The sequence below is a fragment of the Platalea leucorodia genome (assembly GCF_965183815.1).
Source record: "Platalea leucorodia genome assembly, chromosome: 3".
NCBI lineage: Eukaryota > Metazoa > Chordata > Aves > Pelecaniformes > Threskiornithidae > Platalea > Platalea leucorodia.
This window is the reverse complement of record NC_138825.1, coordinates 61,345,096-61,361,015: the sequence shown is the minus strand read 5'-3', so window position 1 is coordinate 61,361,015 and position 15,920 is coordinate 61,345,096. Positions and strand designations below refer to the sequence as shown.

At 40.3% G+C, this 15,920-nt stretch overlaps 1 protein-coding gene across 7 annotated transcripts in view; it reads left to right on the top strand.

Moving 5' to 3' along the window:
* AIG1 (androgen induced 1) overlaps nt 1-15,920 on the top strand; it is a 126,208-nt gene that overhangs the window by 5,139 nt on the left and 105,149 nt on the right. Inside the window, exon 1 of one of the 7 annotated variants that reach the window (XM_082307961.1) lies at nt 9,294-9,344. The exons of the other annotated variants lie outside the window; for them this stretch is intronic. The gene's annotated coding sequence lies outside the window, so the exon portion shown is untranslated. Of the gene's footprint in view, nt 1-9,293; nt 9,345-15,920 lie in introns of those variants that run through there. 7 annotated transcript variants of the gene reach the window in all.

Here is a 15,920-nt window from a genome sequence, read left to right as displayed (position 1 = left end):
TCTGCTTTCCTCTTTCATCATCTATAAAGTTACCCCGATATTCAAGTGTTTTATGGCTTTTGGGTGAAAAGATTACAGAAGTGTGAAATATTATTATGTATTATTCCCAGAGGTAATTCATCACCATGTCTAAATATCTCAGTGTTCTTACTGTAACAGAGAATACAGCCAACAGAGTGTTTATCAGTTTACAGAGAAAGAAAGTAAGGGATTGCTTTTTGAAGAATAACAAGGTGAGGTTTCTTAATGGTGCTTAATGTATTTGAGAGAAAAGGCAACGATAGGGAGCCTTTTAATAAGTGTGTGTTTTAGAGCTTTCTTTTTCCCTCTCAGGCTGTAAACATGTCAGAGAAACAGTAATATATAGTGTCGTCGATGCAGTAATAAAAATGTAATAGTAATCATCGTTTCTTATTCATAGACCCGTGTTTTCCATGTGCTTTTGGTAGCGCTATTACAAACTGAGTGGAATTTGAGCACTACATTGAAGAGTTCCATTTTCACATTGCATTAGCATGTATTTATTTTACAGTTGGACTTAAATATGTTGAACATTTAATTTGGGAATGTTTAGGAAAGTTATGGCTGTCTTGAAATATTTGTGTTGGCAATAGGGTTGGCAGGGGAAACGAGGAGAGTGGAAGAGAGGACAAATTGGGATCACTTACTATGATGATAGATTTAACTAATGTCAGTAATAGTATTTTATAACTTGGACTATGTAAGTGATAGGTAACAGTGCTATGTTTTAAACCAGTGTAAAGTCTGTAGAGTTTTGCCAGAATGGTTTCAAATGATGACAACTTTCAAGAAGTTGGTTTAATAGTCTTCCTGTTCCCCTTTGAAAAAAATCCTATTTATTTGTGTTGTATTACAGTTGAATGATTTTCTTTATAATTTTGTTATAGTGGTAAGGATAAGTCATAATCTTACATGCCTCCACATGCCAAAATTGTTAAATATTTTAAACAATTAGTTTAAACAAGGGCAACACATCCAGTGTTCTGTGTTAGTGTTCTGTGCTGAAGTCAAAGTTGGAGTTCTGAGCTGTCCTAATTTGTTGTGAATATAAGTATATAACAAAATATTTAATTGATGTATTTTTGACCTTGTAGGTATATTTGTGTTATCTTAATGAGGCCATATAAGCTTATACAAGAAATAAGTTTTGAGAGATCGACCTTCTTAAGTTATAGTAAATAACTATATAACCTATGAAATAATATTCTTAACTAATACAGAAAATTGCAAACTTAGTGTTTTAAATTAAGAATATTTTTAATAAAAATCAAATTGCACTTGAATCTTTGCAGTTGCATCAACCTGAGGATGCACAAAGACTTGTAGGGTAGAAGTCCATGTGGGTAGTTACTTGTTTTGTCCTTAGGCTGAAAAAAAACCAAACCAAACTTGATCACTCTCTCTGAAAATGGGGAAGCATGCACACGATAAATATCTTTTATTATCAGCATGATGGAAAATTCAAATGTGCCAGTATGCCACCATACAACAAAACATGAAGTTGTTTAAACCTATAAATAGAAAAAAACCCCAAACTTTATGAAATTGCAAAACACTGACATTACACGGAAGTAAGTTTGCAGATTTGAACAAAGTAAAACCACAATAAAATGTAATAAAGCTGAAAAAAATAGGCAATTCTGCAGTGTATTAAACATGGTATAGTGTAGATTCATTAAAAGGTATTATGCCAAGTGTGTATTTACCTGAGCAAAACAATAAAAGAAAAATATCTCAGATTCCTTCCATTACACACAGTCTTTTCTGTGCTGCAACTTTCCATATTTAATAACTGGAGTTGTCAGTGCCTGCCTATCCTAATGCAGTATTTCAAAAACATTTTTCTACTTGCACTACTTTAATATAGACTCTGATGTTGGGAGGAGCTCAGCATGGGTGGAGAATTCCTTGTCATTTGGGGTTTTAATTGCTAATGCAACTCCAGTCAGTAAATGTTAAAAAGATCAACACCAGTGACAGGTTTGTATGCTTTCTGAAGAATTCAAGAGTGCAACAAATATTGGTGTGTAATAAGTTCACATTGGACATTCCTATATTTGAAACAAAAGTTATCTTTTTGCTCGTTATACACACATGAAAGACATCAAATTCCTCTCAATGTAGGGTTTTTTTAAGTATCTGAATCTGAGGTCTGATCTTCTCACCTTGCATGTCCAAGTATATATATGGCATACGAGGTAGAAACAAAATTGACAATGCCTTGGCTTAATTTGAAGACCAAAGTGAAGCACAAACTACCCTGTTCACTCTTTGAATGGGTGAATATGAAAAGCTTTCCTCCTTCTAATGAAAGCTTTTTCAAATGTTGCCTTACTTGCCTGCATTTATTTGAATAACTACCTTTTTTCCATACCATATTTTCCAAAGCTCTGAATTTGTTATTAGTCTTCATAGCCTTACGGCCTTTGTTCTATTACTCTTACTATGTATGATGCAAGATTTTTTCAACTCGACATAGTTAAATTTGCTACCACTGAAAAAGCTGTGTTTAACTTCAGTGGATGGAAGAGTTAACCGAAGTCTGAAGAAAAAACAAAATCAGTTGGAAGCCAAAGTAAAACTTCCAGCCTTTTTGGAGAGGAAGAAACTAAAGTAAATTAAAATTTATAAACATGGTTTGGTAAGACTTAAAAACAAGTCCCTCTCCCAATTAGAACTGTGATTAAGCATCTAGAGGATTTTCATCAGCATTTTGCCAGTTACCTCAGGATATTTTACACTCTTGTGGCATACAGTTGGCATTGCTTGTTGGTTTTTTTTGCAGTATACTGTGAAATTTAGAGATTCTGATGGTTGGAAACTGGTTAAGCTCATGTGAACTGCTAGGAGAAAATCAGATCCTGATTTTCATTTTTATAAAGGCTCCTTCTGGCAACTTAGGTAAGTCCGTGCGATTTTCCCTCGAGAGTTTGAAGGCAACATTTGAATGCCTCTGGTTGCATTCCCTGAACATCTTGTCTTGCCACTGCCCTTACAAGCATCCTGTTTACAGTAGGATTTCCAAACAAATACTTGCCAAAGGGTGCAATTATGTAATAACCTCCACTTAGATCGGTGCGCAACTGACGTAGCTCAGGTATTTTTGCCGCAGTTCTCTGTCAGGTTAGTTGTTTCAAAGTGCTTGAGGACTCTCTACAGTATAGCTTAAGACAAAACGAGTACTGCTGGATTTTTACTAGCTGAATATTAGGTGTCGTGGTAAAGATAAACTGGAGTAGATTGTGCAGAAGAGCAGAATGTCAAACTCTTTGCTAATGCCTTGCTAACTTGCAAAGCAGAGCACAAGGAGCGGTGGGGTTTTGCAATGATTTAGTTTAAGTGAAACAATTTAAGAGGCTGAATCTTACCTCTACAAACGCTGCTAGACACTTCAGACAGTTTGAGTTGGTTGTACAGGGACTTAGCAGAGAATTTCAATTTTACTCTGTTAGGAATTGATTGGCTCATTTTTGGTTTTGGACAGCGCTGTCTGTATTTGTATATTTTTTTAAACCTAGTTCTTTGTGTACCTGAGCATAAATTTACTCCCTCCCCCCCCACCGCCATTTGCATATATTTTATAAGGTGTCTTGAAGCCGTCTGGTCCTGGCAGCACATAAGTAACAAATTGTTATTTATTATTATTGCTAGTATTATTAGAATTCAGTAGGAGTGGGAGTTCCACATGCAGAGCACAGGTGGCATATGTTCCTAAATGTACTTGATCAGATGCAAAAGGAAGAAAAAGAAACTGCTGACTTTAAATGCTGATATATAAATTGATAAAATGCATGAATGCAAAAGGGATGTTTTCTCTGTGAGATGCTTGACAAGCTTGTGGCTGAAGTGGTGGAAGCATTTCATAGAGCTAATGTTCAGGCTAGCATCTCCGTGTGATCCTGAGGCACTGCAATAGGACGCTTGACCCTAGAGAAGATGCAAGTTGTTGATGGCCAGTGCTTGCGCAGGCTCAGCGCTGTGAAGGATGCAAGTGGAGAAGGTGGGAGAGAAAAGGAAGATCCAGTAGATGACCGCACTTTGTACCTGGGGTGTGTAGGTGAGCAAGTGCACCGTGCTGATCAGCCTCGTGTTCTGACAAACTGGTATTTAGATATTTGACTGCCGGGTACGAGGATGAAGTGAGGGAAAACAAGGGGTAGAGATACAAAGTGGCTGGTGCTTCTCGGCTAAAACGGCATGTGTTTGCTCCCTCAGACTTCCTCCCCTTCCTTGTCCTCGCCCCCATTTCTTCCTCCCGCACACCCAATCTCCCCGCACACAACCCCCACGCACACGGGTGGCACAGCACCACTTCCCTGCACGTAGCTTCTCTGGCTTAGCACGCTTCTGCTCAGCTGAGGGTGCTTGCAAAACTTTGTCCGCAGTTAGCAGCCATATGCACTGACAGGTGCGGAGGTCCCCATTTGCTGTTCACTTGAGCTTACGAACAAATTGAAGCTCCGTGCTGTGAAAACTTTCTTGACCTGAGTTTACTTGTTAATAGCTGTGTTCCAAGAACTGCGAATTTGCGTGGACATTAGACAGAATTACCTGCGTTCCTGTAGGCTCGAGGAAGTGAGTCCTAAGAGCGCGCCCGTCACGAAGGGAACCTCTGCTTTGTGGACCGGCTGCACAGTGCTTTTAAACTGGACGTTCAGGAGGCTGAAAGGGATCTGGGGTGTTTGGAGATGGATATGCATCTTTGTGTGCATTTGACACAATAGTTATTTACTTCTGCTGCACATAGCTTGAAATTATCAAATGTTCATAAAAGCTACTCTGTTCCATAGTCTCTCCATACGCTGTGCACATCTGAGAGTAAATTGGCCTGCTGCTACTGAAGTCAGTTTAGGAGACCAATTAATGAACCACGGATAAAAGATTACAGTGGTTTGAGGTACCAGACGCTGTTAAGTTTCTGAGTGTCAAAGAAGTCTCGCTAACGAGAGAGCAGACAGCTTCCAGGTCAGCTGTCTCATGACCTACCATGGCTAGAAAGGGATATTCCTGTATTTATTAAGAAGCTAATGATTGTTTCTAATTCTAACATATGATTATAGAAGATTAGTATTCAAATCTCCTTGACTCAATGCCAGTATAATTTCAGAAGCTAAACACCTCTGAATTTCCAGAGATTATATTCTATGCTATTAAGTCATATGGCATTTCAGGCCACATTTTATTTTTTCTTTCTCATGGCTTGGGGCAGAAGCTACTAAAATGATATTGTCAAATTCATTCAAAGCTGTTTTGTTCTGCCTTAATTATAAGGCTGAGTTAAAATTATGAGATGTATTTCATGGGGATGTATTTTAGAAGAGGGGGGAGGGACCTCTTGTTACTTTGGGGATTTGAGCCAGTGGGATCTGAACTTCTTTATTTTAAAATACAAGCTACAACATATAAGCAAAACATGAATGTCTTTGAGGGTGTGCAAGGGATGATTCTGTTCATCCATTGCTGGCTTTGTGAATGAAAGTGCTCCTACTTTGCCTTGGTCCATTCATGCCCCTTAGCACCCAGTCAGGCTTCTCAGTTACAGGTTGCTGTTAGCTATCACTGCATTTTCTCCCCTTTTTTCCTTATAGGAACCTGCCTGTGCAGCATCCCTTTCCCCATTCCTTCTAGTCGCTTCTTACCCAGCACAGTCTCCTTGATCTTCCCGCTGTGTATCCCAGTTCCAGTTGCAAATGCAGTCCTCTTCCAGAAGCCTGTGTTTTCCTGTCTAATACTGCTTTTCTTTTCTTATTCCCACAGTACCCCTTATACTCTTCCCATCATTCATACATCCTGTCTTTTCCCCCAGTGCATTCACTGTCTTACGTTGTCTTCTGCATCCTCACCCTGTCCTTCCTAAATACCTGACCAGGAGAACACAGTGTCATTCTCTTGTCTTTTTAAAGCACCCTGTGTAGACCCAAAACAATGAAGAATCATTCCTTTTCCATCAGAAAAGCTTGTTTTTTGTGTGTTGATAGCCTTGAAGAAACCACTTTTGAAATGATGTTGTTGCATAAGACTCTTGGCTTTGCTTTCCGTTTTTGAACGTGTTTTAAAGCATCCTGGTTACAGGAAAAAACTCCCATAAGTGTTAAGCATAATGGATCAAGATCCTAATGTTTATTATGGTGTTAAAATCTTGTCGCTTTTTGGTAGTCTGCCATTCAATTTTTTATGATAAATTTTCCAATTCAGAACCAGGTCCTTGATAGAAATTGACATTTAAGTTGAAAAATCGAAATAATGTATGGAATCAGAAATCAGTATTCTGACCTTTTCCATCTTTTCTTTTTTTGTAATTTATATATTTTAAATGAGATGCGGAAATGAATTAAATTGTATTTTATATTTCCTAATAAGAAAACTTATCTCATAATAGTCATTGTGAGGTTTGAAACTGGCTGTATTCAGTGAGATGGACAAAAATATTTTTAAACATGGCTTAGCTTGTTGGCTATTAGTGTGGTTAATAGAAGCAGCTTTCTTTTTCTTATGTGAACAAATATAAGTACTTATTCCTTGTTTGTGTGGGTGGATTGGGGGTGCATGCAGACACACCTGTTGCAATTTGGAAGTAGAGGAAGAGAGAAATCTGCATTTCACAGTAGTAACTTTCTACTCAAACCTACATGGAAGCATATTCATTCTTGTTAGGAGTTCCCAGATTCAGTAGCCTGATAGAGACGAGCCTGCCGTGGGTCCGTGGCCCCACGTCCAAGCAGTAGCAGGGCTGAACACGTGTCCTATAGGCACACACAAAAACAGAAGTGTGAAATCAGGTCGCTAAAATGTAAGTCGATACAAATAAAATTCTGACTGGACTAGGTGGTTTAGATTCAGGAATGTCTTTTAAGATATGTCAGCCAAATAGTCAAGTGATGGCTGGAACAAGGAGCGCTCAACATGTGACCCTCCTAGGGTCTGCAGCCTGCCTGGTTGGCCTTCCCGTGCCCAGCACAGGGGTGGGCTGCGGGCTGCGGGCAGTGTTTTGATGGGAGCACTTTGGTCTCGATGCCACTTTTTGCAGGGAGTCTGGCCCTACCATGGGGTTTGGTCTGTGTGGCATGTCGTTGGAACCAATGCTCACAACTGCCTCGTGATAAAATATCACATAAGGTCTGTGGATCTTGCAAGGGTCTTGATCTATAGAGGTATTTTGGCATTACTTCTGGCAGCTAATGGGAAGCTATTCTCTCTGTAGTATCCCCAGTCGTTCCGCTTAGTTTGCACAGGAGCTGGGGTCAGACTTCCAGTTCTGGATCCACAGCATACTGCATGTGAGCTAGAAATATGAGAGTTTTCAGCACCTTGCAAAATAAGACCATAAAGTATTGAAGTTTTTTTTGTTTTTTTTTAATGTCTCTTCTGGTGTGATTGTAAATTTAGAAATTATGAATTTGTTCCAGATGGGATGAAAAAGTCAATCTCGCAATCTCTTGGGGGGAGGGGGAGAGAGATTTAGAAAAAGCATTTCAAATTCATGTTTTAAGTGCGGTTGGACTGACCAAGTGAAAGCAAAACACTTGGTTGTCTTCATTAAGATACTTGGACAAAATTACATTATAAAAGAATTGGCCTTTGCAGTGAGAAATTGTTATTCAGAAATATTTTGCCAGCTGTATTAATTGAAAACTTGTTTTATTTTCCTTTAGCAAGGGCAAGACCAATGTCACGAGAGCAATATAATACTGAAATGTGCAACTTATTCATAAATGTTACCCTGATTTCATAGGAATTGTACCTGTGCTGTGTGAGATAGTGAAAGCAAACTTGAATTTGAAATATAAAAGTGAAAGTCAGGAGGGGATATGATAACAAGTCAAATCCAGAAAACAACTGTTTAATCTCTTTTTTTTTTTTTATTAGATACATCCTGATTGCAGGTATTAATAAGTATTTTGAAGAAGTCACCAAATAATAATAATATGGTACAAGCGAAGTCCACTTTTGGCCAATCTTTCCCTCTTAGACCTGGTGTTTTGCCTGTCTTGGGTCTTGTGCTCACTGAATGTGACTAAACAGTGTTTGCCAGACAAAGAAGTGCAGTGATGGAGGTAAACCTGTTTTATGAGATGCTTATTTGCATGGTGTGCCTGTATCTCAGTGGTGTATTTTCAGACAAGGTCTCTTTGGCTAGGCTGTGGTGCAGACAGCTGTGAGCCCTCGTTCTGAAATCACTCCAGTGTCTTCTGTACCTTTCAGGGTGCTGGCCTTGAGTGTATATATCTTGTGTGAGAGAAGACATATCCTTGATATTCAGAATTCCATAGAGTAAACTGACCTTTTTAAAGGACTCTTTTTAAGCCAGGTAGATGGATATTCAGCGTTATGAATCAGACCTGAAACAGCCCCATCTTTTATTAATATAATGTCTCCTGATTTACTGCAGGAAGCCACTGAAATGATTAAGTGTACCAGCAGTCTGCATAAAATGCCTGGGTGACCTCCAAAGTACTATGACAAATATCAAAGAAAAATTTTAAAACCTGTATGATCAGCTTAAAGAAAATTAAGGCCATATCTGAGTTTGTTGGAAATGCTGTTAAATTAGGAAGACAGGTAGTGGCTGCAGAGTGGCAGAAGATCTAGGCCACATCTCTTTCCATATGACCTATAGTGAATGAGTGCTCTGGGCAGAAAGGATCTTTCCATGGAGTTTGCTTTGCAGTTTTCCTCCTTGGTGGTCTTCCCAAAAGAAAGCATAGGTAAATAGTATAAACAGCTGAAGAGTGCCTATTCCAAATAGCCAGTCTTGTCTGTTCACTTATTTTTGTACCATCTATCTCATTCATTCTTCATCTTCCAAGAAAGAAGCAATACACATGTAGATGGAGATCTTCTGATTTCTCTTTAGGGCAAAATTAATAAATCCTGGTAGCAAGTATCTTACTAAGAGTAAAATTGCTGTGTAGTGCCATTGTACCTTTTATTACAAGGTCTCAAAGCACTTAGGAAATAGTAGCTAACTAAGCCTCACAACGTCTCTCTGCAGAGAGGCATGATTTAAACCAAATGCAAGCCCAGTGTGTAAGACACTAAAATTGGCTGGACATATAGTCATTAAAATTCTTAAGGAATTATCTTAGTTAGGTAATCTATGTGTTAAAACATCGTTAATCTGAAGGGGTCCAGGAGGTGATTTGTGGGACAGAGGCTGCCCATAGATTACTCCTATTCAGCCTTTGGGTTTTTTTTGCAGGGTGGAGCGGGGCTGGAGTTGAGACTGGCTATTCAAGCAGCACTGTCCAGATAATGAAACATCACCTCCAGTTTGCCCTGTCTCACCCAGTGACTCACTTGCTGCTGCTGCTCTCCGCAAAGAGGTGGGAAGTGTGCAGACATTGCCATCACATTGAATTGTGAATGAAGGCATGTGCTACCCCTTGGCGGAGCAGGAGCAACCTGACTCCACGCTGGCGCTTGTGTTGGCCCCACCTTCTTCTGCTCTCCAGGATAAAAGCCCTATCCTGTTTTGGCCTCCGCCCTTCCCAGTGTTGCAACAGGCACTGTCCTCAACTCGTGCCTCCCCAGCTGCTGCAGAGCAAGAGATGGAGAGAGGCAGGGTGCTGGTTTGCATGTGGATGTAGGAAGGTGCATTTGATGGCATAGGAAGGGTGAGCTGAGTCCAGGCTGCTGCTGAGGGAGAAAGGAAGAGACACAGCTATTTAAATGGTAGAACGTAGGCTGCTGCTATGGGTGCAGAGTGGGTGGTTGCTGCAGCAGGCAGAGCATCAAGAGGGGTAGCTGCAGCAGGGAGAGTTGACCTTCAGGAGGAAAAGAGGAGGTCCCAGACTGGAGATCTGGCCTCTGTGTGTGCTGAGTTCAGGGCGTCCTCAAAGTCTGCAGCAGCCGTGGGGATTATCGCCGTATTTCTGGACAGAAGGAGGTGTACCTGCACTTGTGTAGCACATGTGGCAGAAATGAAGAATCTCTGGGAAATGTTGAACCTGCTGGGTGTATACTGTGAAGTTAATCCCTGTGTGAGCAGTAGGTGTTTATCCAGAAGAAGGAGGCATTCAGCAGCCTGTACAAGTACCATAAGTCCTCACATGCTGCCTGGAGACAATTTCTAGCTGGGAAAACGGAAAAATGAATGTAGGGTAGCTCTAACCTACACGGTGAACATGTAGGTTAGCATGGGGGCTTCCACCCACATGACCTACTTGTGGAACAGCTTCTTTTCTGAAATAAACAGTGCGATACCGTCAATGCCTGTTTGAGTAGGACGTGTATTTCTGTTGGCTGGAAGAAAGGAAGGTACAGTTGTCAAGCCCAGATGGAGGCTTTGAAATATGCATGATAGTGGCAGCTGTGTGTGGGAAGAATGACTTGAAGTGTGTTGAGGAGGAGGAGGCTTGTTTACTGTGCTACTGTCTTCATGTAGCTGCGGAATTGAATGGGGAGAGAAATGAGGAATGTGTTTCGTGTCCGTGGATTATTGCTTCATTGTGCTGGACAGTTTTTTCTCCGATATTCATTATTTGTTTGAAAATTCATAAAGGATCAGGGACTTGCAGTGAAGGAGATTGCAAAGAAGTATCGTCAGTATTTGGTCAGTCTTGGATCCTCGTGGATCAAGGCTCTGTTTTCCTGAGCTGGGCCCTTCTGCCTGAAGGGTCCTTCTCGGAAGCTGGGCTGAGGCGGCTCTGTGCACGCTCTGGAGAGGAACACGTTGTTCTGGCAGCCTTCCTGATCCTGAATTTTCTGCACGCCCTTATTTATTAGCGTATTTTGTAGTCTCTGGTTATCTAAGTGCTTCAGGCTATGTACCATCGGCATTTGCGTGCCCTGTTTCGTTGGTGCTGTTGCTGCTGGTTGGCAGCAGCGCTCGAGGGGTGGCCCGCAGGTGCGACTCGGCTGGAGGGGCAGTCGCCTGCAGCTCACCCTCTTTCTCCCGGGGGGCACGGGGGGCGGTTGTGGGCAGATCGGTGAGGCCTCGCAGCCGAGCCCTGCCTACGGGCAGCTTGCCCCTTGGTTCCCAGGAGCCTGCCCGTCGCGCAGGAGAGCGGGGTCGGGCCGCACGCCTTCCTCTCCCTGCCTGTAAACGCAGCCTGCGGTGGCTCCGCTGGGGCAGTCCGTGAGGGTTTGTAGCTGCGGAGCGCATCGCCTTCGTTCTGGAAAACAGGCAACGGCAACCCTAGCCCAAAGGTTTTGAGATACATAAGAGAGAGTTTGTGTATATGTACTTACGATTGTATATAAAAGAAAGGAGGACATGGGATATACAACAAAAAGTATTGTATTCATGTGGTGAAGTGGAACATGTGTCAAGTTAATTCACAAACTCTTGTGGGTTTTGTATTTTTTCAGATTTATGTTTTATGTTTACGGTTTTCAGTCATCTCATTAATTGACACTTTTCTGCGGGGAGAATAAGGGTTTATGGTTTACTCATTTTCTCACAAGAGTGTTTTCCAAGCATGTTTTATAGTGAGTACATTTTTCACATTCCCATCCCAGAGCATGAAATTAATCTTTTCTGAGTAATTCCCTAGTATCTCTTTCAGCTGTGTGACCTAAAAGGTCTTTGACTTAATTAAAGAAAACTGGTGTAAAAAGAAAGTCTGAAGATGTGAAGTCATCTATTAGAAGAATATCAAAAAGTCATGAGTGAACCCTGATAACAAACTTTTAGAGTCAGAGAGGCAGTTTTGGTGTCAGCTGTTGTACTCTGTGCTGCTGCTTGGTTCGTCCTGTGCTGGACCCCGCACTGGAAGGCTACCTTTGCTCTTTACACTCAGATAAGCTTGTGTATCTGCTTCCGCAGAACGCCAGTTAAATGTAGTAGATAGCTTCCAGATACACCTAATTTTGAAAGTAGCTGCCATTTTAATCTGTAATCGTATGACAACGACTTCCAAATTTTTATCATTTGAAAATCTATATCCTAAGTCATTTATCTGATTTGAGCTTTAAGCTTATTGCAATCAGACCTACTTCCATTATAAACATCCTTCCTGCCCTCTTCATTTTCTGGCGGGTCTGTGAACAAGCCATGATTTGGACCTTTTCCGTTCACCAAGTACGTCCAAGTATTTTATAAAGAGCCACAGCAACAGAAGGAAGCAATATGGATACTCATGCTTAATGTGGCTTTTCCACAGCTTTATTTTTATCTCACCTCAACTGTGACATGGGACAACAATGTAAAGAGCCAAAGTTAGTGGCCGTCAAATGTTTCAGATGGCCAGTTCTCAGGAAATTGAATAAATCTCTAAAAGCTAGTTTTCCTGAAGTCATAAAAGGAACTGAATTGATCAAAGTGTGGAACCATCAAAAAGGGAAATTTACAAGTGTTTGTTTCTGTGTTGGACAAACACAACATCTCTACAACACTTCAAACAGAAGATGTTGCTGCAAATGGAGTGTGAAAAAATTATCTGCTTAATTAGTAGTAAACAATCATGACAGCAAAAGAATTTTAGGTGTTTATATTCTTGATTAATCATAGTCCAAATTTGCTTCTGACAATTTTACTTTGAAAATCATGCTAGTTTTATTGTTGTTCTACTCTCTTCCAAATGAGGATTTAGCTTCATTAGTGCTTGAACTTCTGTGCATTCTTCATCCAGTTTTAAGGCCTCTAGCTTGCACCCTGTGTTGCCATTTATATCTTAGTCATATGAATGCACATCATTGTCATTTGATATTGCTAGCATCTTATCTTCATTTTGTATGTAGTGTAGATGAGATTGAAGGCATAGAAAATTAGACCAAGGCTGAATGAAGGCTTTCTTCCATGAAGCAGATGCCAATTAGAAATATATGTTTAATCTGGTAAATAGACAAACTGAAGCATGGAGAAGACTCTCTTAAATGTATAGTGCAACTTTTTCAACTCATTGACAGGATCTGTAACTGAAAATTATTTTTTTCCATCATAGGTTTGTCATATGAGCATAGCTTTATCAGCAAGAGGAAGACACAAGTGGTGTTTATTTAGAAGTGTGTACATCTATATTTAAGTATGACCTTTCAAAGATGTCTATAAGGGAGGGAGGTATTCAAATCTTGAAGAATTTCTGCCAACTGTCTTTTATCAAGGGCAAAAGGATTATTTAGTGAGTCTCGCTCAGTCAGGAGTTTTGACTGTCGTCTTGTTCCAGAATGTCCTGAGCTTTTAACATGTCATCACAGGAGAGTTAGTAAACTCTGTGGGCTTCAGTTTATCTATAAAATGTGACAAAAGCTATTGTTGCTTCACTGGATCATGTCATGAGGTATAATAAAATATGATTTTCCAGTGCTTTGTGCCTTGTGCTATGAATTCTAGTAGGTTTCCTTTTCAGTTTCTTTTGAAGTCCTAGCTGTAAATGTTAAAAGGTTGTATAGACTTTGCTGTAATACTTACTAGCTGTAATTTTTCTTCACGGTTTCTTCAAATAAGCCAGTAATACAATATTGTTTAACTGCACTAGAGAATATTTCTCATCTTAATGTGTAGGATATGAAGCTAGCATCCACGTATTTTATCAAACGTTCTGAACATCAAGGAAAAATTAAAAAAAAACAACAGCAACCTAATTTCACCTGACAGTGCATGTAAGACTCAGTTATAGACCTTCAGCGTGACTTACCTGAAAGTCCTTCATATAGGCTTTGCATACTCATTTCATGCCATATATGATTAGAAAAAGTGAGATTTTTCAAAAACTTTCCTGCAGTTCAAGTTAGGCAGCCGCCAGCATCAGTAGAGTAGAAGGCTCAAAGAACATTTCACACTTGTGAAATCCCACCCAGAATGTACTAAAGGGCTGAACAAAGGAGGAAAAAGTAACAGGGCATATAATGAGAATGACTGAATCTTGCTTGTGGAGTGTGTGTAGGATATGTAGGGCAGGATTTATTGTGAGGGGAGAGGTGGCAACAGTCCCTCCTACCACAGTCTCCTTGTTCTCTCTTCTAGCTGAATATATCTCTGTAGACCACAGCAGATGTGATTATGGTACCACAAATAGGCATTAAGATTCAGGGTTCTACCTCTAGTTTTAGGGAACAATGGTGAGGAATGGTAGACTCCTTTTGAGGCTAGCCAATTTTTGAAGTGTACATGTCTAACGTGTTAAACTGGTAGACTCCAATATCCAAAGACAAACCAAAACTTTGATTTCAGCCTTTACCGGCACCAGAGAAAATAACTGTGAGTACAGCCATATCTTGCCTCTTACATTTTAATTGACAGAAGACTCCACAAAATGAAAATAAAACATTACCATCCTGGTTTGTTAGTGTCTTGTCTACATTGCACACAGATGCCAACGACAACCTATGGAAATGCAAGTCCTTCAAACACTCCCCCAGTTGATAAGCACTTTAATAATATACCATTAGCCATTGGAAAGACTACCTGCAAAACTTTAATAAGCCTTTTCAAGAAAATACATTAGTTCTGCATTTCACATGCAACTTGCCTTACAGATACGTAAGTGACAATATTGTATCAACATTATGCATCTTGGTTAAAAGTTGAATCGGTGTTAGTTTGCTGCTGACACCGAGACTTGGAAAGATCCAGGAAAAAATACCATGATGAGGACCTCACCAAAGAATGCATTGCATCAGTTTAATGTGAACCGAAAGTTGGACACAGGATGTGAGTAAGAATTCTTTGTATGATTGGGTAAGAGTGGACTGTAAAATTACATGTAAAAGAGAAAACTATTGGTTTCAATGTCTTTTGGTTCCATGGAGATAGAAACAAATTTTGAACAGTCAGCAGGGAGGTGAGAGATCAATCTGTGATTACTTTTGAAAAATCAAACAGCAGCTTTAAAAGGCAGTACTGGTATGTAAGTGTGTATGTAAGAACTTCCTGACCTGTTTAGACAGCAAATGTCAATGAAATAACCAGTTCCTTGTCTTTGCTCTTTCTGAGTGTCAGTAACAAATACATGCCTAAACATGCACAAATAGCTTGTCTTTATTCTAATGGGTGAGTTGAGCCTAGCTGGTCTTTGCAGACGTTGCAGTCACAGAATGATCTCCAGTTTTAGATGGATGACACAATTTGGATAGGGATTTTTTTTCGTTGTTTCTATGTGAACATATAAAATAGCACTCAGATGCTATTGAGTTAGTTAGTGACAGTCTATTATACAAATTTAAGCCCAGATCTTCAATCGGTCTGTGTCCCCTGACTCCCTTTTTTCTCCCCAAACTGAGTAATATGTTTGAAGTCTTACCAGCAGGGAGACATTTGTACAAGACCAAGTACTATTGCTGCAGCGTCTGTGCACCAGTATCCTCATGTGAAGCTTAAACCTGTAAGGACTATAGGAAAAGTCCTTCAGTAAATTGTGAAGGCACTTCAGAAGTGTTTAAGATGCCATGATCAGCTGGAGTCATTCTAGAGATATCTGTGTTTTGTGAACAAGGAAGAGATTTCACAGTCCTTGACAAGACTAAACACTTTCCCTTATGTGAAGCCCCAGACTTGATGTAATCGTAGGATCACTCAGGTTGGAGGGTAAGGCAGGAGGTCATCTAGTCCAGCCCCTTGCTCAGATCATGCTCAACACTGACCTGGGTTTCCTAGGACTTTGTCCACCTGAGTCCTGACTAATAGGGTGAAAACCGCCACTCTTCACATGTTAATACTCTCCTACAGTTACACATCCATCTCTTTCTGTTGTATTGTAGAACTGCTCAATCACATTGTCTGCTAAGGGTCTCACTGGTGATAATCCTGTTTGTTGGACGTGTGGTAATGTAACACACTCATAATCTATCATGTATCCCGATGCAGCATATTTTTGGATTCTTTTATCAGCATGGATTACACATCCAGGTTTTTCAGTAGTTCTTGTCGTTACATCTAGCTGGGGCATGTGTTACTGAAGTTTTTAAGAGGAGCCACACCACAGAACTACTGAAAGTAATAGTTAAGCACCAGACTTAGA